The sequence below is a fragment of the Lemur catta genome, chromosome 5 (genome assembly GCF_020740605.2).
Source record: "Lemur catta isolate mLemCat1 chromosome 5, mLemCat1.pri, whole genome shotgun sequence".
In the NCBI taxonomy this organism is placed as follows: domain Eukaryota; kingdom Metazoa; phylum Chordata; class Mammalia; order Primates; family Lemuridae; genus Lemur; species Lemur catta.
This window is the reverse complement of record NC_059132.1, coordinates 93,606,610-93,629,989: the sequence shown is the minus strand read 5'-3', so window position 1 is coordinate 93,629,989 and position 23,380 is coordinate 93,606,610. Positions and strand designations below refer to the sequence as shown.

General features: G+C 40.5%; 2 long non-coding RNA genes across 3 annotated transcripts in view; both read left to right on the top strand.

The window, feature by feature from the left end:
* The window catches only part of LOC123638578, a 60,072-nt gene that overhangs the window by 30,678 nt on the left and 6,014 nt on the right, over positions 1–23,380 (top strand). For both annotated transcript variants that reach the window (XR_006735399.1, XR_006735398.1), the window contains one exon: positions 3,630–3,843. This is a non-coding gene — a long non-coding RNA (uncharacterized LOC123638578). The remainder of the gene's footprint in view (positions 1–3,629; positions 3,844–23,380) is intronic.
* LOC123638579 lies at positions 11,096–19,546 on the top strand. Its single transcript, XR_006735400.1, has 3 exons — positions 11,096–11,150; positions 15,395–15,474; positions 19,532–19,546. It is a non-coding gene; the product is annotated as an uncharacterized LOC123638579 (long non-coding RNA).

Below are 23,380 nucleotides of genomic sequence, written 5' to 3'. Positions count from 1 at the left end.
TGCCTCAGCCTCCCGAGTAGCTGGGACAGGTATGCACCACCATGCCTGGCTAATTTTTTCTATATATATTTTAGTTGGCCAGATAATTTCTTTCTATTTTTAGTGGAGACGAGGTCTCGCCCTTGCTCAGGCTGGTCTTGAACTCCTGACCTTGAGCGATCCATCCTCCTCGGCCTCCCAGAGTGCTAGGATTACAGGTGTGAGCCACCGTGCCCGGCCTTTGGTGAGTTTTTGTAGCCCATCAATGGGTAAGCTGGAATAAGTCCAAAGCCCTTTTGTTGCACCATGAAGCTTCTGGGACTTGCTAACTACAACAACTGAAAGTCCATGGTGGGTTTTACAAAGCATTCTAAAGTCTTGACAAATTATCCCTGCCACTGCTGTTTATGAATTGATACGTTCTTCATCTCTCATACACCAGGCTCTTCAGAAAGGGAAATATTTTCTTGTCTTTTTAACCAGGGAAGAAGATTACAACAATTATTTTTCCCTAAATTGATCATTTCATCCATAAGCTCAGCCATCACTACGATTTGAGGAAGAGGCTGAAGGGGGTGGGGAGGATATTTTATAACTATGATAAATATCTACCTTCTAAGGTCTTTCTGTCAATTCCTAAGAGATATGCCATCAAGAAGCCTTGAAAGCTGCATTTTGTCTACATAGACAAATGGTCATAATGAGCAGTTTCAGAAACACTGCATTCCAGTGTGTGATTTCTTAAAAATATGTACATATGAATTTAACAGATATGTACAGATGGCCTTTTATGTGCAAAAAATTTTGCTGAGTCCTTTAGGGATATAAAAATAAGACATGATCCCTGTCTTCACAGAGCTTATTACATAGTGAAGAAGGCAGATATATAAGTCTTTAATTATAATAGAATAAAATAAGAGCCACAAAAAAATATTGAGGAACTACTGATAAAAAATATAAACAAACACAATCAAATTCAACTCAGAGGATCAGGGAAGACATTCCAAGATTTGAGCTGGACCTTGAAGGTTGGCCAGATTTCAGTAGTTATAGTTGGCAATGAAAGCTCTGCAGGCAAAGGAAGAGCATAAGCAAGAACATAAAGGCGAGAAACACAGGACGTATCTAGAAAACATGTAGTTACAAGCTTGCTCATACTGTGGAGGGCTCTGCCTGCCAGGCTAAAGAGTCTGCTTTACTCAGTAAGCATGAGGGGTCTATTGTAGGCTTTTATAATCTGTAGGCTTTATTATAGGTAAGTGACACCATCAGGGATGTTCTCTGAAAGGTGAACTTTGCAGGGTTCAAGTGGGAGGGGACTGAAGGGAGCAGACCTCCAAAGAAGCTACTGTGGGGTTCTCAATGAGTGCCAGTGCCAGCCTGGACAAGCTGTCTGGCAGTGGGAGTAGAAAGGATGTTGGAGGACATTGTGGAAGTAGTCTTTGGGACATGGGAGGGAGGTAAAAAAATAATTAAGAATGATTTCTTTAGTTTGGAGCCTCAATACCTGGAAGAATGGTGGCATTATACAAACAGGGAAGAAAGGGAGAAGAACTGGTGTGGAATAGAAGATAGGGGAGTTTCAAATTGTTTATGATAAGTAGTCAACTGGTTATCAAGGAAAATAAGTACATTGGGTCTGGGTTTCTGGTGTGAGTGTAGCTTACAGATTAGGTCTGGTAGTTATTTGCACAGGAAATAGAATAGGGTAACTGTGTATCATATACCTGTTATTTTCTGGTTCCTGGACAAGTTTCTTTACATATGTGGCATCTGAACATATAACGACACCATGAAACAGACCCAGAGAGGTGGTTTGGTTTGCTTGTGTTCTCAGAGCTCATTCTGAGGACCTACTAAGGACCTACTATGAGCCAGACTCTGCTCTAGCAAGTGGCAAAACTTAGGTCAAGTCTGTCTTTCTATACAAATGAGAGATAGATTAGATTTAGAAGGGAAGAAATATAAGGTGAAAAGAAAATGACACAATGTTGGAAAATATCAAGCTTTGGAGAGTTAGAGGAAAGGCCCAGAAGAAAACACATCAGGTGCAGGTAAAGGGAAAAAGGGGATGAGGATAGCATCATGTCTGAGAAAAGGGCAGAGAGCTAGAAGTGGAAGGAAGAAACATTCATCCAGCCAACAGTGCCAAAAGTTGCAGAAAGATCAAGGACATGTAAAATTAGCAGAATTTGTGGTGAGTTGATTAGATGAATTCCAGCAAAGTGGGGAGAAAGTAACATTGGCATTGTAGTGTTCATAGAAGCCAGATTTCATGGAAATAAGGAATAAGTTGAGTGAAGAAATGGAGGCAATGGGGCAATGGGCAGAGATAGTTTGGTAAACAAGGGGAAAGACAGATAGTGATTAAGTGGGAAGGGTAGGACACCAAGGGGCAGGGGATTCTAGAGAGGGAGTGAATTGTCTGACCACTGGGCCAGGCTGGAAAGAGAGGCAATTCAAGCTGAAGTGAGATAGATTATGGGATTGTGGGCTATTATGAAGATCAAAAGGCAGTGGGGGTAAAAATGGGAAAGTTGGGGAGATGGCAGGTTATGGTCTTAATGGGTGAACTGAATTTCAGTTTGAGACCTTAGAAATGGGGCAATATGAAGAAAGCTAAAGTTGGCTACATTGAAAGGAGGCTGAGATGGAGTGAAGATGGAGTTTTCCAGGACTGAAGAGAAGGAAGGCTGGTGTCCTGGCAGGGTCATCAATAGGTTGGATCTTCCCAAAGATGATGGAGAGGGACTGAATGTGGAGAAAGACAGGGAGCCTGGTTCTAAAGCAATGGGAGAGAATCCTTCATTTCTATGAACGGTCAGGAAGAAGGATGGCAGATAGTAGGGAAATCAGATGGCTTTCACCTGACATGAGGAAAGGTTATTAAATAAAAGTTTTGGAATACAGGGCAATCAGTGTGAGAAATGTGTGAAGAAAGCATAAAGAATACTTATTCACATTAGAAAAAAGATCTATAGGATACATTAAAGAGGTAGATTAAATAAAATAAGATGATCAATAGCTAGAGTATGTTTGGATAAAGATGCTGACACAAGTAGAAAGAGACAGGTGGATGACAGAAACAGAGATTTGAGAGAGGATGGAGGGCATGGGAAGTCCTGAAAATGTGTAATGGGAACACTGGCTGGATTACAGATCTGCATGTGCCTTAAAGTGGTTCTAACCCTAACTGCTACAAACAAACATAGCTCAACTATGTCATGCCATATAAATATTTTGGAATACAGCATGGAGCGATTGTACAACAATGCCAGGAATGCTTACTTTGGATTGACTAATCAAGGAACAATGAACCTGAAAAGGTCAGGGGAGTTTCTTTTTCTTAATGGAACAAATGTCTTCATACATCACCATTGTTTTGGAAGTTTGGTAGCTATATAAATAATTCTGTGCCCTGGAGGAGTAATTCTCACTTTTTTTTTTGTAATTTAACATTCTTTGAAATGCTGTAGAATTTTAAAAAATTTCCATTTTGCTTGGATAACTGCCATGCCAGCTTTTAAAAGTGCAGAATAGTTGTATATGTGTGTGTGTATGAGGGGTTTAATAAGAAAACTTAGATTTGGAGAAATTTTCCCCCCAGACAAACCAACTTTCAAAATAACTCATTTTCTTCTGAATTGCAGAACCCTCCTATGGTTGTAAGTGAACAGGGTTGTGTTCATGGAGTTGATACCACACAGGATCTGGCATTGGACACCCTGCATGTAAGCCCAGCCTTGCTACATATTAATGGAATGACTTGGTCAAGCTACTTAACTTTCTTTAGCTTCAACTTCATTTGCAAAATGTGAATGAAAACAACACCTTCCCAGAGATCACACAGGAAGATAAAGTGAGGTAAGTTCTCTGTGCTTCAGAGGATAGGGTCCTGGGAGATTACAGGTGTGATGATTCCCCTTTTGGGGTAATTTAAAGTGCATCAGCATTTTCTCAGCTGAGTCTCTGGAATGAACACAGAACAAAATCACAGTGTTTATTGAAAGGGAAAGTAGGAAAAGTCTTCACAGGCTACTAAGGGGTAAACTCACAATGGGATTCTAAGTGAGGGCTCTGGCTCCTTGGGTGGTCATCCTCGTCCTCCACACTCTGCTCCTGACTCCCTTCTTGAGAGAAGATTCCAGTTGCTCCTACTACAAGATTAACCCTGATTTAAGAAGCCCGTTTTCCAGACAAGATCAGGATTCAGCATCCATTTAAAGCAGGTCTTTGGTCCAGAGCTCTGACTTTGACTCCAAACTGAGTATTTTACCCGGGGGTTTTTAAGATCAGTTCTGACTCAGTGGTTAGGAAGGCAGCTCCACAGTGGCCTTCTAACTCTTTCTCTAGGCCTTTCCTACTTCAAATCTGCATTTGTCTGGGAGTTGTACTAAAAAGTTTTTGGACACAGAGAAGGGGAATTAGGAAATTAGCTTTAAGTTTGCCAGTTAGGTTTCTAAATAAGTTTATCATTTTTATAAGATTATAGGACTGAATTATTCCAAAGAATACCTAGACATTTTATCAGCCATGAAAGGGTTACCCATATCTTACCTGTTTCTCCTCTCCTCCTCTCTTCCCTTCCTTTCCCTTTCTTTCTTCTCTTTTTTCATTCCATTCTCTTTCCTCATTTATCTATTATTTATGTATCTATCTAGCCATCTTTATGTCTGTCTAATATATCTATCATCTATATGTCATGTGTCTTTGTCTACTTATTATTGTTTTGTTGTGGTGGCAATGGGAACAAAGGGTAACAAGAAAGCAGTAATTATCTGAAGTCTCAAGTCTAAAGTGTCACTGGAATTTGTTTGAAATGTTGCATGAAGGCAGTTCAATCACACCTAGCTTGTATCATTTGTTGAAATAATGGTCAAGGAAGAAGAGGACTTTTCTGGGGTTCAAAGAGAAACAATTGAGGGTAATAAAACCTGAAAAATGGAGGAAAGGAAACTTAGTTAAAGACGAGGCTAGATTCTAGATGACCAAAAAACAAAACAAAACACCAAAAAAAAAAAGGGGGGGGGCGGGGAAGAAAAGAAAAGAAAAGAAACCCAAATCCCCCAACCAATTATAACTCCTTTTCCCCCTCCACCAGGAGAGACTAATGGCCGCATAGTGAATCTGACCCCTCACTTGGTCTCATTTTCCAGTTGCCACAAAACTTTCTGTCCCAAGACAGACTATGGCCCTTCTGTCTGCACCTCCCACCTGGGGGAGCAACCAGTGGCCCCACTGGTGCTCAGGCTGTGACAACACTGCAACGAAGAGAGAGACCAGGACCTGGAGGTCTGGACAGCAGCTAGTGCTTCCAAAGAGGTGGCTCCTCCCAGCCAGCACTGCTCACTGAACAGCCTCAGCCCACGATGAGCTGTTCCCCTGGGAGGCCATCTTCCATTCCCCAGGCCCAGACAACCCTGGTGAGATGGAGGCATAAATAGCTAGCTAAATACTCTGATGACACTGGTTACTCACCTTCCTCTAGGTTTCCAGGACTGCTCCCGACACACCCCACATTCCAGTAACGCAGTCAGCACCAGAAGTCCAAACCTCCCAGGTCATTATCACATGTTGCTTATCTCCACACTGCTTTCTACCTCCCCCAGTCGGCTATGTCTTCTATGCTTCCCTGTAATCTCAAGCTCCTCCACTGCACTCTGGAATTCCTGGTTTTCTATCAGAAAACTCTCCTATGTTCCAAGACTCTCTTCTGAACATTGCTTTCCTTTTTCTGACTGAAACGTGGCTGTCCCCTGATGAAACTGCTTTCCTAGAAGCAGTTTCCTTTCAAATGGAATGTGTCTTTTCCTTCAACCCCTCATTTGCCTCAGAATCCATAGGTAGAGTAGATAGATATCTTTTTGCTTCCTGTCGATCCTTCTAAACCATCTGTCCTTCTTTTGACTTTGAAAGCCTAAGTCCATTAAGCTCATGTCTTTAGACTTTACTACCTGATATTTCTCCTAATAGGTGCCACCTTCCAGAATCTCTTTGCTATCTCCCATCTTTCTTTGATGACTTTATCATCTGGTTTTGCTGTGTTGGTTTCCTCCATTATTCCTATAATCAATGTTGTCAGTTTTGCTATCTTTGCAGATGATCCATGCAACACCCTGGTCTCTCAATTTCTTGAACTTCTCTACTCCAATAATCTCCTCCACTCCACTTCCACCAGCCACTGCCATTCCCATGGCCACACCATAGACACATTATTAGTAGTCATTCCCAATAGCCTCACCTCCTTCAAAATCTCTGGACAGCAAGCATTATTCTGCCATCTGACCACATCTTGAGTTTCCCTCTTACTTGTACCAGTTCTCTTGGAATGGTTCTTTGATCCCATAGGGACATTTTATCCATTGACCCTACTGATGTTTTTACATTCTCTCACCTTCATATTGTCATTTATCTTCTTGCCCAGTTGGTTTCCTTGGTCTGGCACTTTTTCTACCTCATTACAGAAAACCTGAACTTTCTTGCCTCCCTTTCTGTCCAAAGAACACATCTGAAAAAATTCACCCCTTGTGAAACTCAATTATCCTTCTATGCTGTGACTACACCTGAGAAGCTAATGTTACTGAAGAAAATTCATACAACCATGCTGACTAGATTTGCCTAAAATTTTCTAACCTAAGTTCCAAATGGTATCCGACGCTGGCAGATCATGCTATTATACTTCCCTGGTGCATTCACTCTCGTATGCTCTACCTCCATTCTTTCATCCCGTTTACTCCCAGCCAATCACCTTAACCAATCAAATACACTTCACTTAGAATGACCTCATCTTACCATCACTAAACCTACCAACCTACCTGCATCTGTGCTTTCCACATAGTTTACGTTTCTTTCTGTCACACTGAAAGTAGTGTGTCTGTTCCTAACGTTCTTTTCCCTGCCATGTGAAGAAAGTCTGCATGAGAGGAGAATGAAGCCAACACACAAAAGGAGTCAAGAAGAAGGGAGTGGTATGACAGTTAACATTCTCGTTATAAACAACAGAATCAATTCCAGATAGTCCAACTAAATTAAACAAAAATGGATTTATTAAAAGATATTAGGCAGCTTGACGAATTTCCAGGATTGCTGGAAAACAGGCTTGATAGTTCATTGCCATGAACATTGCAGCTAAGAACAATGACTAACCTGACTGAAAAATTATTCTAGCAAAAACATCATTTCTATTACCTATTGCTTCTTGACATACCCCAGCTCTCAACCTGAAGCCTGTAGCCCCGGAAGAGTTCTTGCTCTGTTAGTTCCCGAGAGAGCTGGTTGTTAAAAAGAGCCTGCACCTTCCTGTCTCCTCTCTCTCTCTTGCTTTCTCTCTCGCCATGTGATCTCTGCATGTGCTGGCTCCCGTTTGCCTTCCACCACAGGTGGAAGCATCCTGAGGCTTTCATCAGAGGCACGATCTTCCAGCTACCAGAATCATGAGCCCAATAAACATTTTTTTCTTTATAAATTATCCAGTCTTGGATATTCCTATATAGCTACACAAACAGACTAAGACAGACACTATCAACAGAGTTAAAAAAAGGAACTCATAGGATAGCAGAAAATATTTGTAAATCATATATCTGATAAGGGGTTAATATCCAGAATATATAAAGAACTCCTCAAACTCAGTAACAACCTCAAAACTCAATTCACAAATGGGCAAGGGATTTGAATAGACATTTCTCCAAAGAAGATATACAAGTGGCCACTAAGCACATGAAAAGATGCTCAACATAACTAATCATTAGGGAAATGCAAATCAAAACCACAATGAGATATCACTTTATACCCATTAGTAGGCTGGCTGTTATTAAACAAACAAATGAACAAACAAACAACTCAGAAAATAACAAGTGCCAGCAAGGCTGTAAAGAAATTAGAACCCTTGTGCATTGCTGGTGGGAATGTAAAATTGTGCACCTGCTGTGAAAAACAGTATAGTGGTTCCTTAAAAAATTAAAAATTGACTCACCATATGATCCAGCAATTCCACTTCTGGATATACCCAAAAGAAGTGAAAGTAGGGACTCAAACAGATAATGGTACACTAATATTCATAGCAGCATTATTCACAATAGCCCAAATGTCCATGGATGGATGAGTGAATAAACAAAATGTTCTATATACATACAATAGAATTATTAAGCCTTAAAAAGAAGTGAAATTCTGACACATGCTACAACATAGATGAACCATGAAGATATTATGCTAAGTGAAATAAGCCAGACACAAAAGGACAAATATTGTATGATCCACATGTATGAGGTACAGTAATCAAATTTATAGAAACAGAAAGGGGCTGGTGGGAGAGGGGAATGGGGGGCTATTGTTTAATGGATACAGAATTTCAGTTTGATAAGTTAAAAAAGGTTTTGGAGCTAGAAGGTGGTGATGGCTGCAAAAGAATGTGAATGGACTTAATGCCATGGAACTGCACATCTAAAAATGGCTAAAATGGTAAATTTCCTGTTTTGTATATTTTGCCATAATAAACAATGCAAAATTTAAAAAAACTTATATTTTATGCTAAATGTATGGTCAATGGGGGCAGGAATCTTGTCTGTCTTTTTCACTGCTGTATCCCCAGCTTCTAGCAGAATGCATGGAACACAGTAGGATCATTCATTGGGGCTGAGTAAATGAGTGCATGAGGATTGCCTGCAGTTGGGGAGAAAGCAGGTTTCCATCCAGGGAATATTGGCCAAAAGCCAATGTAGCGTTTTGAGGCACAAGTCCTGGCTTTGCTTCTCACAAGTCACCTAGGCCAAATCATTACTTCTCAGGGTCTAAGTTTCCATGTCTCTAAAATTCGGTGGGTAGTCCTTGACCAGTCTTTTGTTGGTTGACCCTTTTGGGGTTCATGAGAGAGTTAACTGATGCATGCTGTAGGGGCTCTTCCAGTATATGAAATTACACTGCTACCTTTTGCATGTGTCACAGCTCACGGGACACTGTCACCCCTCCTCCATGTCAGATCTATCCCACCTGCCTATCTCTGCGGCTGCCATTCTTTCTCCCACCCTGGAGGCACTGGAGCTGCATTGTGCTTTAAATGGATGGACCATAAAGCCTTTGTTAAGTTGCCCGTATATCCTTTATGTCTGTGCATATATCAGATTGTAAGCCCCCAGAGGAGCAGAGCCAAGTTGTTAACTCACATTCACGGTTCTAAATTCGGTGCAGTGAGCAGATCGGGTTTATCCTCATGATGATGACGAAGAGGAATTGGAAGATTTTTCTTCCATGATATCGGATGCAACTACCAAATTTTATAGAGTCCTCTTAGAATTTTCTGGATGGTTTCCTCTTTTTCTCTTGAATACCTTATTCCCCTAGAGTGAAATGCATAGAGATAGAGCGGTAAATGGTCTGAAAACAAATGTACTGTAATACATTCACTTTGGCTACAAAAATAAAACAACCCAAACCTAGTTTTTCTTGCAGTCTTTAAATCCAGATGGTAGTAAAATTTGACATTTCAATTCTGTTTGTGAAATTCATTTTGTTTTTAAATTGGGAAGAACTATAGAGCTAAAAATTGTCTGAAGCACTAGGAAAGCCTGGTGAGACCTTTTTAGGAGTGTTATTAATAAGGACTTGGTATTTTAAAGTGAATTTGGAGGCACTGTGGATAGAACTGCAAACAACTGCAGTGGACGTGAATAAGGGCCTGATACAGAGAAGCAGTGTCCCCACTCCAGACCTAGTAAGAGAGGGGTGGAGGATTGACCTGGACACTGCAAGGAAAAGAGAAATCTGGGCAAAAATAGAGACTGCTTTGGTAGCCAAATTTAGTTAACATTTTTAAGAAAACCAATTCCCTAGTGAGCTTGGAATTGAAAATTTATTTAGCATTAGAAATCCATTTGTAGTTGGTACATAACTATTTACATTAACTGTATAGTAACATGTTTATAGTTCTCATTCTATAAGGTAGGTCATCATTCTCAACCAGTCTGTCGTTATGAAGTTCTGAAATTAAGAATCATGTAAGGTCTTTATTAATTAATTAATTTATTAATTAATTAAACTCAAGATTTAGCAGTCCAGAGTGGTCAAAACCAGGTAAGATGCCCCTCTTTCAGAATAGTTTTTCGGCAAGGCTTATTTCTGATGGGCTCTGCCCTCTGTGTATTCTTGGAGGAAAGCATAGAAATGAAATGGCATCTGTATGTGGTAAACAGTGTATCGATTAAGTCTCATTTGGTTAAAAGCAAGGAAAGCTCAACCTAAATGGATTTAATCAAGAAGAGGATTTACTGGCTTTGGTCGCTGGCAAGTCCAGTGAGGAGGCTGGCTTACCTGTTGCTTGACACAGGTGCTCTAGAAACATCTCCAGGATCGGGTCTCACTTGAATTTCCCTTGCTTCCACATGTTGGCCCCATTCTTAGACAGGATCTACTTGTCTAAGAATGGGGCCAACATGTTGACCTGTTGTAAGAGGACTGTAGCCTCCCAGGACTTCTCACTCCCAGGACTTCCAGTCTATTGGGAAGAGAGGACCTCTCACCCTCAGCAGATGAGCAAAAGCCCTGCATTTGGCCGTCACTGGCCTGAATTGGGTCATATGCCCGTACTTGAATCCATTACTATGTATAAGAGGATTGAATCTGCTGATTAACTTAGTCCAGTCCTGGCTGACACTGGATTTAAGAGTCTGACAAGCCATCCAAACCACATGGCCCGAGATTGGTGGCAAAGCAGTTCCATTAAAGGGAGTCATGATAAATATAGGGACCCAAACAACAGATATCCGCTGTAAGTTGTATTTAATAAAAGCACTCAAGATTTTGACAGAACATTTACTAATGTGTTTATTATGTGCCAGGACATGCAAAGATGAACAAGAAAGGTTCTCTCCTTCAGATTTGTTATGGTCTAGGATATCATTCTGATTCTTAAAGTTGATGCAGCTGTGAGAGCTTTATGTTTCCTGGCTCTCATGTATTTAATGATGAGGGTCTGAGCACCTGACTGCTTTGATATAGTTTAGAAAGATACATTAACGAGCTATTTTCTATACCTTTCTCTTGGGAAATGCACATTCTTTGGAGATGGAGAGAACAAATTTCTTTAAATTCTCCCGTCCTTTTGCTAACCACATTCTATATTTAGACCAAAAGAAGAAAGAGTTATTTCTGGCCCTGGGCTGAAGGAAGTTCTTCTGTGTGTGAGTATTGCTACTGTATACATAAACTGTGTATTCGTGTGTGCAATGACAGTTACAGCTTCTTCCACGGGCTGCGGTACAGGTTCTTGTTCTCTGATTCTTCCTCTATTTCCTTACCTGTCTCTTCTTCCTCTCCATAAATGCACAATACATATATGCATGTGTATGTATATGTGCATGTATGTATGCATGTGTGTGTGTATACAGTTGATATTAAAAATATTTAACAAATGAGGCCAGGCGAGGTGGCTCACGCCTGTAATCCTAGCCCTCTGGGAGGCCGAGACGGGTGGATGGCTCGAGGTCAGGAGTTTGAGACCAGCCTGAGCGACACCCTGTCTCTACTAAAAATAGAAATAAAAATTATCTGGACAACTAAAAAATATATATATAGAAAAAATTAGCCGGGCATGGTGGCGCATGCCTGTAGTCCCAGCTACTCGGGAGGCTGAGGCAGTGGGATCGCTTAAGCCCAGGAGTTTGAGGTTGCTATGAGCTAGGCTGACGCCACGGCACTCACTGTAACCTGGGCAACAAAGTGAGACTCTGTCTCAAAAAAAAAAAAAAAAAAAAATTTAACAAATGAAATGGCATATTCAGGTACCAATCAGAGTGGATGCCAGCCATAAACAACCAGTACAACTGTACTGGGACATAGGAACTGAATATGGGCCCTTTATTTGGCCCTGTATAATGGGAACAAAAACAGGTGAATTTATGAAGGCTCCTCCCCAACCCTCCAAACAAAGATGAGGAGGGGAGTGGGTGACAGAGATAGGGAGCACAGGAACTGGATGAGTTGTCTTTGAGAAAAAGGGAGTGAAAGAGGAAGACATCCTATACTTCTTAGGATACTACACATCAGTGTGTGTCACATGATGGGCGAAAATCTGTTTAGAGGTGAGGGGAATGAGGGGTGAGAAAGAAGCAGCAAGAGGAAGAAGAGAGAGTGAGAAACCTGCATGGATATGAGGGTTTCTTGGGGTTGGAAAAAGAGAGTCTCCAGAGAATTTCAGTAGATTGAGCATAAAGTGGCAAGGCAAGAAATTTTAATGTGTTTCTCTAGATTATGTGTTTGGATTCTCTTTTAATATTCTTTGAGGAGGGCAAGAGAATAGTGCTCTAATATTTCTCTGAAACTGGATGAATTGGATCTACAGGTTTATAAAGATTATACACCCACAAGAGTTTGTGTTAGAGCTTTTGGTAACTCTGCTTCTCTGCCCATCATCCCTGCTGAAGGGGTGGGACAAGGTGGCCTATGCCCATCTTGTTATAACTTACTGAACTAGGACAGGGTTCTTGGCCCAAAGGTTGGCCACCAATCAGCAGGTGGCTATGATGTGATCTTGTAAAAAGAACAAGCTGGTCCAGTGAGCTTTCTCCTGTGGGGAACCTGCACCACGAGTCCCCGTGTGTTCATTCAGCTGTCCAGCGATGGTTAGTCACTGAGGACCTAATGTATGCCCAGCACTGTCCAGGGTACTGCAGATAGCAAGGAAAGGAGGAGAAATGATGAAAAGTGCTCTGAAAGAGTTAAAACAGGGCAATTTGACAGGAAGTTGTTGGGACAGTGAGCTACTTTAGCTAGGCTGGGCAGAGAGGGCTTCTCTGAGGTAATGGTTGAACTGAGACTTGAATAAGTGCAGAGCCAGAGGAACTGTGTTCCAGGCAGAAGGGACAGTAAGGATAAAGGCCCTGAAGTAGGAACTAGCTTGGCATGGTTGCCTGGAGAGGAGTGAGTGGCGATGGGGGTGGGGGGTGGCATGAAGGTGGAGAGGCCTGACATTCTGAGGGCCCTGGTTGGTCAGGAGTTCCGAGTTTATTCTCAGTGCACTGAGAAGCCCTGGAGGGTTTGAAGCAGGGCAGCGGCATGATCTGTGAATGATGAAGACGTTTACTGAGAGAGGAACACGTCTGGGGGAGACATCAGGGAGGAACGAGTTTACAGAGAGCTCTGTTGGGAAATGTGCGCACAGCCCAAGGCTGTGAGGAAGCAGGAACCACGCCTCAGATGAGGAGGCAGAGAGTCAGAGGCGGAGAGGACAGGCTGAGGGAGCCGCAGAACTAGGGTGTGAGTGAGATGGAGAGAGTACCCGGTATTTGAGCTGTTTCCATGTTTGGTGGCTTCCATGCCCCCCCTCCACCCCCCGCCCAGGGCTGTCTGTACCATGGTTCCTCTGAGATCTCCATTTCCCTTTTTGCTCTGTTGATTCTTTCATTAAACCACCCCCTCCCCTTTAAAAGCTACCTTGAGGGACTCTGTTACTAGAAAATAAAGCCAGCTAACTAAAACGAATGGTATTATACGATTCAGTCTTTTGTAAGTTCTGTTACTCCCTTAATCAAGGTAAAATGGATGATAGAACCACATCACCAATTTTGTGGCACGTGGTATTTATGTTGGACACTTCTTGTTCTCACGCTTCACATCCTCTCAGCCCCAGTTTTACCCCGGCCATTGCACAGGTGTTACCTTACGCCTACCTGCTTTAGCTGCGCCATGTTTTTGTCAGGTTCTACCCTGGGGCTCCTCACGCTACAAGTGGGAAACTTGTGGGGACCCATTTAGCACTTGAGTATGTGCAGACCTGGAAGTGTGAGGGTGTTAATCTTCTCAGGGAAAACACTTGACCAGCAGGGGATGGGAGACAGTGACTAAATGCTCCCCAATTCTATCTCTTAGGCTGACAATTCAGAGGCCCCCAGCTGGATCAAGCTCCAGTTTCCCATAGTTTCTGATAATGCACCTTAATAGTGGATTTTCTTTCTTCCCTGTTCCCACTCCTCCTGGTCCCTCACTACTTTTCCTTGGGTTCACCTCCCAAAATACACTACCTCTGCTTTCTGGCTGGAACTCAGGCTAATACACTATTGCATTACCTGAATGCATCCTAATATGTTAATTATTTTATTGATGGACATTTATACTTTTCACTTTTTTCACTGTTATAACCAATGTTGTGATGAACATTCTTATAATTACAACTTTGTATATGTCCTTGCATCTTTATTTCGTTAGAAAAATTACTATAAATGAAATTGCTGAGTCTGTTGTTACACATACTGAGGCCTACACATTTTAAAGGCTTTTGGTACACACTAGAGTAAAACATTTGTATTTTACAGTTTCCTATGTTTGTGGAAAAAACTACCCACTAAATCCAAGGACATTGTCTATTAAAATTCTCTTAAATGACCAATTACATGTTGAGGGCTGGCTACATTCTGGAACTATTAATACAAGCCAACAACTTGATTGTGACTAAGGTAGAGAGACTGACTTCACTTGGTTCAAACCCAACTTAACACTAGGTCCTCTGGGCTTGGCTTTGCTCATCACACTTTGAATATTCTTAATACTATTCAGTAAGAAATGGTAAGAGATCAAAAATTAATCTGAGAGATCCACTTTATGTATTATAGGATGCTTGCACTACTGGTATTGCTGGTCAAGAAAGTTTGTAAACACACATAAACTTTTAATTTAATTTCTAATGCTAAGCTTAATACTATAAGAACATTTTTCTTGAGAGGAAAAAAAAAAGGGCACCAACAATTTGAATTTCTCTGTATCATTTTTACTAAAAAAAGTTGCAAGTAGCCCTACACCTCTCTTTCTCAAAGATGCTGTCAAAATTGACCCAAGGTAATCCTCCTAAATTCTATGTCCTTGGTGAAGGTGGATCTTACCTTCTAATTTACTGTAGTGAAAATAAAGGGAATGATATCAAGTAAGCAAAGAAAACTGCGTAATAAATTTTTATACCATATCATATTAAATGTATGCTTATGATTGTATTATCTTGATTACTTACATACACTTTAGAAAGCCTTATATTTCACAGTACATAGGTAGGTGGCCTATAGTTGATAATATATGGTGATTGTGGTTTCCACAAAAGGTTGCTCAATAAATGCATGGTTAGAAATATAGCTACTTCTATAGAAAATAACATCTTACTTACATCATTTTGACTTACAGCATTTTTTCCATTATCATGACCTGCAATAAAAATGTTGGTCATTGTCCTCTTGGTCAGAGTGAAACTCTTTATAAAAACATTGTTTCTATGGGAAATTCAAAGTCTATTTACATTATATTGATTTAAAATAACTTTCATATGAACTTAAACCACATAAATGAAAGAACTGCTTGTCTCATAAATCTTTTCTCTTTTTGTGTAAACTTATAGGATATGTGGTCAAAAACACTAATATAGTTTAAAATTGCTTCTAAGTAGTATTCCTGTCTATGAAGTTTGGACAGAAGAGATGGAGCCAGAACTTAGAGGCTGGGACATGCCAGTCTGGGGAGTCCGAGGTAGGCTGTATGGAGAATTGAACTAACCAGAATAAATCAGGATTTTTGAAACTATAATTGGGTTATGGTATACATTTGAGACTGAAAGAAGACAGGGAGATCTGTTAGAAAAAATGGTGAACCTTTTGTAACAACCTGTATGGAACTAGAGACCATTCTTCTAAACGAAATGTCACAAGAATAGAAAAACTACTCATAGGACATTCTCAAGTTGATTGCTCACTTGATATTTGTGTATCACCCATCTGGGTCTCAGTGCATGTATTTACCAGCCATGTAACATGGGCCTTTTCTCTCAGCCTCAGGCCTAATTTGACAGACTTGTTTTGTCGCATACTAGCCCTTCATCTTCCTCTAGGAGTGGATTTTAGCCTCCCCAAAGGGGGATGTTTGCATGACTCCTCCTTCATCTTTGGAGCAACAAAATGATTTGCTGGTGGCCCTGGCTACCCCATTTACTTCCTCCATAAAGTCATGAAAAGCAATGTGTTGCATTAATATTTGTTTGTTTCGTGTAGTGGATGGGAACTGGAAGGAAAAGTCGACTTGCAAGGGAGGAGGTCTAAGATGCCAGGTTTTATACACATGAAATCCCTCATCATACAAAGATTTATGGACTATAAAAACTTTCTAGAAGGCTAAAATCCCTGTCCTCAAGAAATTCATGCAGAGGAGGCCAAAATAGTGGAAAAAGTCTAAATAGGAAATAAAGAAAACTCATGCGACATCGAGCAAACAACAACTTTCCTGAGTCTCAATTTCTTTACATGTTGAAAAAGAGAGACTTGGGTTCGATAATGTCTCAGATTCTTTCCAGTTCTAAAGTCTATAATCCTTTCTCTGACCTTAAATGCGTTGATGAAAATAGCATCTGTTCTTCACCATGGCTTCCGTTTAGCTTTCTTCTGAATGCTTAACCTGTGTGCCATGTTCCTCCAGAACTTTCTTTACGCCCTAACCAACATTCTGACTGTGTTCACAGCCGGTTGTCACTGCCGCCGCAACTCCTCCTCATTTTGTTAAGACTTAACAACTTAGCCTATTGAAGTTAGGCAATATGGCTGTTGTGTTTGGAACAGCTAGTTTGGTAAGGTTCTAAAAGGTACCCAGAAATTTATTAGGAGCAGCCTGTGTGCCCTTAGCTGGCACCTGTACCCCAGCTTACCCAGAGTAGCAGCATTCCGTTTAAGCACTGGTGGCTGTGGTTGTGGTTGGCCCTTCCACCTCCAGTCCATCATGTGGAACCATCCTTTCTAGCTGATGCCACACAGACACCTGATCTCATCATAAACATTAAGGAGTAAACAGGTGTCTTGTTAGGTGTCACCTCCTTCTTGCTGTTAGAGAAAGCCCGATTTCTCTCTTGTAGTCTTTGTCCAACAGACTTATTACTAGACCATTGCCTATTCTGTTTTTAAAAAGCTACTACATCATTTTTTCTCTCTGAGAAAATTCCTTGATAAATACATATAGTACTGTTGACCTCAGATTCCTATGTGTTTATTAAATTTGAGGGGTGGAGCTTAAGAAGGAGGGCATGGTTTTCAGCTGACAATGTAATACTGGCTAGAAATTACAGAAGATTGAACTGGGGTGCAGGGTCTGACTAGCACTTTTAACTTTTGCTTATAAATGCAATAGTGTTTAGTGTCTAAGAAAAGGCACTGCCTTATGAGAACAGCACATAAATGTTTAGAGATACCCAGTACCCAAATGGAAGTATTATTCCTTTTCATGTTGTTGTTTCAGATGCTTGGCTACTGTCTGGATTTAAAAGCTATCTCATCTGGGCATTTACTGAGTTCTAGTGGGAGTTGGTGTTAATGAGCACTTCATTCAAATCCAAGACTAATAAGTCTTTTAATTTCAGAGCTTGTTTCTTAGGGGAACTGATTTACCCCTTGAGATATTTAGGTTATTAAGTATGAAATGTCCAATTTCCTTAAGTACTAAGTTTGACAGTTGATATCTCTGACATTTCACTTTGACACTTTTCTTCTTCTTCTCCTCCTCCTCCTCCTCCTCCTTCTCCTTTCTTCTTCTTTTTCTTCTTCTTCTTCTTTTCTTTCTTCTTCTTCTTTCTTCTTCTTCTTCTTCTTCAAGTACATCCTCATTCTTTCAAGCACATATTTTGGCTTGTGATTATCTTTCAAAATTTTTTTAGAGCAATTTTTGTAAAACTATGGATAAGTCAAAACTTCATGTAATTTTTGAATATAAGCTCTGTCATGGAACGAGTACAGTGCAGATAGCTCAAAATATCAACAAAGTGTTTGGGAAGGATGTGGCTAATGAATGCATAATACGTCCATGGTTTGAGAAGTTCCATTCTGGTGATTTCAGTCATGAAAATGAGCCATGTGGGCGACCTGAGACCAAGGTGGATAATGATGAGCCAAAAGCTGTAGTGGAAGCAAATCTGTCTCAACCTACTCGTGAATTAGCATCAAGGTTTGATGTTACTATTCCAACAACATTGGATCATTTGAAACAATTGGCAAGGTAAAGAAGTGGATAGATGGGTACCGCATGAATTAAATAAGCATCAGAAGGGAAATCTCGAAGCTTGTCTTTCTTTGCTGTCATGACATAAAGGCAAACCATCTCTACACTGTATTGTTACATGTGATGAAAATGGATTCTTTCTGACAATTGCATGCATTGGACGCAATGGGTGGATAAAGATGAAGTGCCAAAACACAGTCTAAAACTGAATATTCATCAAAAAAAGCTAATGGTGTTATTTGGTGGTCCAGTGCTGGTATTATCCACTACAACCTCATGAAACCCGGTCAATCAATTACAGCGGATGTCTACTGCAACCAATTGAACAAAATGATGAGGATGCTTGCAATTAAGCAGCCAAGATTGGTCAATACAAGAGGCCAATCCTCTTGCAAGACCACACGTTGCAAAAAACAATGCTGCTCAAACTACAGAGGCTGGACTTGGAAACTCTCTGTTGTCCACCATATTCACCAGACCTTGCACCACCTGACTACAACTGCTTGCAGGCTTTGGACCACTTCTTGCGAGGAAAAATATTCAATTCTTAACAAGCTGTGGAAAACGCCTTTTGTGATTTCATCACCACTTGCTCTCCAGGCTTCTTCACTGCTGGCATAAACAAGCTACTGTTAAGATGGCAAAATTATGTTGATAGTTTAGGCACATACTTTGATTAATTGTACTGCTTCTTGTTTGAGATATGATATACAAAACTTTTGATTCAAAATTCAGACATTTCATATTTAATGACCTTAATATTTTACATAGGGAAGTAGAAACTTGGAAAATTCATTATCTTTACACACGGCATGAACTTTTGCAATATATAGACAAAAACAAGTCTCATTAAGACTGAATGAGTCTTAATGGGCTCTTAAAGGGTGCCCACCTGGGTAGCTATAGCTATAGCTAGAGCCCACCCAGTCCAGGTGTTTTCAATTGGGGTAATTTAAGGTCTAGTCTCATTCAAGTTCACATGCAGCTGACCACTACCCTTTCCTTTTCTGCACAACTTTTAATTTTCCCTGAAATTAGTAATTTCCATGTTTATCCATTTGCTGAGTTTTCTTTGTGCTTATATCAGGGCTCGCCAAACTATAGCTCATGTACCAAATCCAGCCTGCTACCTGTTTGAGGGAAGAAATGTTATTGAAACACAGCCATACCCATTTGTTTGCATTTTGTCTTTGTCTGCTTTCTCCCTACAACAGCAGAGTTAAGTAGTGTGATGGAGACTCCATTGCCTGAAAAGCCTGAAATATTTACTATGGGGCCCTTTATAGGAAAAAAATTGCCTACCTCTATCTTATATAATTCAATCCCAAATTCTGCAAATTTCAGTGCCTCCTCACAACATATTCAGAAATACTCAGTATTCTTCTGGAGCTTTCTGACTTGGTTTTTCACCTTTCAATCTGGGCTGCCCCCTGGGCCTGGGACACAGCTGGCAGACTGTCACCCTTTATCACCTATCTGGGGATTCCCTTTGCTCTATACTGTGGTGGATCCTTTGTTAACTGTATCTCACATCTTATTTCTTTTTTTCTAGTGCTGCTGCTCTTCCATATTGGCAGAACACAGTCTCTTGCTTCCTGAAAAAGGATGAGTGGAAAGTCAATTTTTTGAGACCTTGCACGTGTGAAGATGCTTTTTATCCTACCTTTATATTTGACTAATAGTTTGGCTGGGTGTAAAATTCTCGGTTGGAGAAAAATTTTCCTCTGCTCTTAAAGCCATTGTTCCTTTATCTTCTAGCTTCTAGTATTATTGTTGAGATGTCTAAAGCCATTCTGATTCTGTATTTCTTTTATTGATGTATGGCTTTTAAAAAAGTCTCATCAGAGTTCATCAGATCTTCTCTTTTTTTCCTCAATGCTTTGCCATTTCATAGTGTTGTGCCGTTCTGTGGATCTATTTCCACCAATTAGGCCAGGCATTTGGCGAGCCCTTTTAATCTGGAAGTTCATGTCCTTCAGTTCCAGTTCTGAGAAAATGTTCCTGAATTATGAAATTCTTGTTTTCCTCCTGGAGCATGCTTTAAGGCAGAGTTTTTTGTTGTTGTTGTTTTTCTTCAGAGACTTGGCCTTGCTCTATTGCCCTGGCTGAATCTGGAGTGCAGTGGCACAATCATAGCTCACTGCAGCCTCCAACTCCTGGGCTCAAGCTATGCGCCTGCCTTAGCCTCCTAAGTAGCTGGGATTACAGGAGGGAGCTACTGTGCCCGGCATGAAGCAGAGCTTTAAGGCAGACAGTAAGGCCTAGATTTTCTCTCCCAGATCCCCGCATGTGACAAGAAGAAAGTATTGTTTCTAGACTTCAGGGAGCAGGTAAACCATAGCCTGTGCTATATCATAAGGGCAGCAGATACCATGTCAGTGCGCTGGTTTTGAGTACTCATACCTCTCATTCTCACAGCACTTGCAAGCCTGGTGCATACTGTATCAACTCACACGTGTTTAGACCTTGCAGCACTCTACAATTGCTCTTAGGTAATAGTTTTGATAGACATTTTGCCTACCCAGTTAGACGATAAAGCTATGCCAGGGTAGGGATGTCACTCATTAACTTTGAGTCATCCATAGTGCCTGGTGCAGGGTTCTGTGGATCAAACATTTCTATTCTTAGCAATAACAGCCTGAAATGGGGCATTTACTTATTGTTCTCATTGGTTGAGAAGATAGAACATGAATAAAAAAGAGCTTAGGAGTTGAGGAGAATGTAATAACCAACTCAAATGTCCACATGATGTTTCTTAGCAGTTGTCTGGATGACAAATGATGATCCTGATTTATTAGTGCTTTGCTTTAAATACCATTTATGGAGATAATAGCAGTAAGTTATTTATCTGCACTTACTGTTGACTGTGGTTGCATATTCATCCCTCTAGTGTTTTTGAGTAATGTTATTGGCATACATAAAATTGCAATACGTAAAACATGCATGGTTTCTATTTTATTCATAAGATCCTTTAGGGCAAGAACCTTGCCTTAATAACTTTCATATTTCTATGAGGTAGATAGCGAGGGATTTTGGTTCTCCTAGGGACAAAAGTGGGTGCTGTTGCTTTGGTGCAATTGCCCCACCTCGGGCCCCCATCTTGGTCCTGCCCCACCCTAATCTCCCGAGTGACTGCCATACCTGGGGGAGGGGAGAATACACTATGAATCTGCCAATCAACTTAGCACACCAGCTTCAAAAGAATGCAGAGGACTCTGTAGTCTACCGGCCAAACAGCATAGGTACCATAAACTCTGGAAATTGACCTAGAGCAACCCACATGCATAGCAATGCAACTCTCAACTGTCCAATCCAAGTGGTTTCATGCTAACATCTGAGCCACTAGGGAGGTCCCAATCTGGGCTCTGTAAAACAAGTTGCAGCCCACAACCAAACTCTCTTCCTGCTGCGACAGCGGGTCCAGTTGTCATCTGTGGCTTATGTATCGTTCTCTATAAACCTATATCTTGCTATTGCCCTATAATCCTATATTTCTCCCCTCAATAAACCTCATTTTCATGCTTGCCTTACTTTGGCCTGTCTGGTTATTCTTCAGCCATGAGCATGCCAAGAACTGACATTTCAGACTGAAACCTGACATCTCCAGTGCCTGGACTAGTGCTTGGCACATTATAAACACTCAGAACAAATTTTGTTGAATGAATCTTCATATTTATGCACAATGCTAAGTAATACTACAGGCCAGTAGTTCTTTGGGATGCTCAGACTGTGTTGGTTTTCAAAATAGAACATTAATTTTTCTCAGACTTCCTAGAGTTTGTGGTCTCCTAGGTATTTAACCATAAATATCTATAACCGTCTTACATTGCTAAGCAAAGTTATGAAATTGGGGTTTATGTAAGTTGGCCTTGCTGAAATAACAGGAAAATATCTAATCCAATAATTTTTTAATAACAGCTAAAGATCAATCCTTTGAAACAAGAAAACGAGAAAGATGGACAATTTAACCTGTAGCAACTGCCTGCTAATTACTCCATAATAATTAGTATTTTTTTCTCTTTCTCTTCGTCCCCATAAAATCAGCCAGCCCCTTGGCCTCCCTGCTGGCAGCTTCCTTCTCTTTCTTTGGGATGCCACGCCATCTCCCTGTTCTCTCCCCCATCCCCATTCTCTTTGTCCTGCTAAAGGATAAAATAAACTTTTTAACTTTCATATATTAATCTCTGCATGAGAAATCTTTCTCCATCTGCACCATGAGCACCTACTAGGTTTTCCACCCTAACAGTTTATATGACCTGACTTAGTAGCATTGTGACTCTTCAATTCAATACAACAAATATCCAGCAAACATATTATATTTTCAAGTTTCTCTGAAACTTTGCTTTAATAGTAAATCTATTTAGATAAAGAACAATTAAGTTAGGACTGATATTTGGTAACTCAAGCAATTTACAAATGCTTATATTGATAAGTATGCTTTAATCAAAAACATTTTTACTGTGGAATATCTTAGAATTGCATCACATTAAAAAATTATTTAACTACCAAATGATTTTTTTTATTTTAGTAAAAGTCACATAATATAAAAGTTACCAATTTAACCATTTTAAAATATACAATTCAGTGACATTTAGGGCACTCACAATGTTCTGCAACTATCACCACTGTCTAGCTCCATTTTTTTCATCATCGCAAATGGAAACAGGAGACATTGAGCAGTCACTGCCCAATCTCCACTACCCATGGCCCCTGGCAACCACTAACCTGATTTCTGTCTCTATGAACTTGTCTCTTCTTGGATATTTCACATAGATGGGATCATACAACAGGTGGCCTTTTGTGACTGGCTTCTTTCTCTTAGCCTAATGTCTTCAAGGTTCATCTATGTCATAGCACGTCTGAGTACTTCATTCTTTTTTAGGGCTGAATAAGATTCCGTTGTATAGTTATACCATGTTATTTGTCCACTCATCAGATGATGGACATTTGTGTTTTTCTCTGTCTTTTGATTAGTGAACTGTGCTGCTGTGAACGTTGGTGTACAATATCTGCTTGAGTCCCTGTGTTCAATTCTTTTATGTAATACCCAGGAGTGAAATTGTTGGGTCATATGGTAATTTTATGTTTGACTTATGGAGGAACCACCAAAAGGCTGCAGCATTTTCCATTCCTACTAGCAATGTTTAAGAGTTCTAATTTCTCTCCATCTTCATCACTTATTATTTTCTTTTATTATGGCCAATATACAAATGATTTTAAACTTTGTTATAAATTCTTATCCCTCTATTCAGGCATATTCATAATTCTACATTGTGTATTTTCTTGGATGGTTCTGATTTTTGATCCACTTGTGCTCTGGGCAGTGTGAAACTGGCGTTGACAAAATTAATAAAGGACCAAAAGGTAGGAACTGTGGTAGGGGCCTGAACTCTGAAAAGGC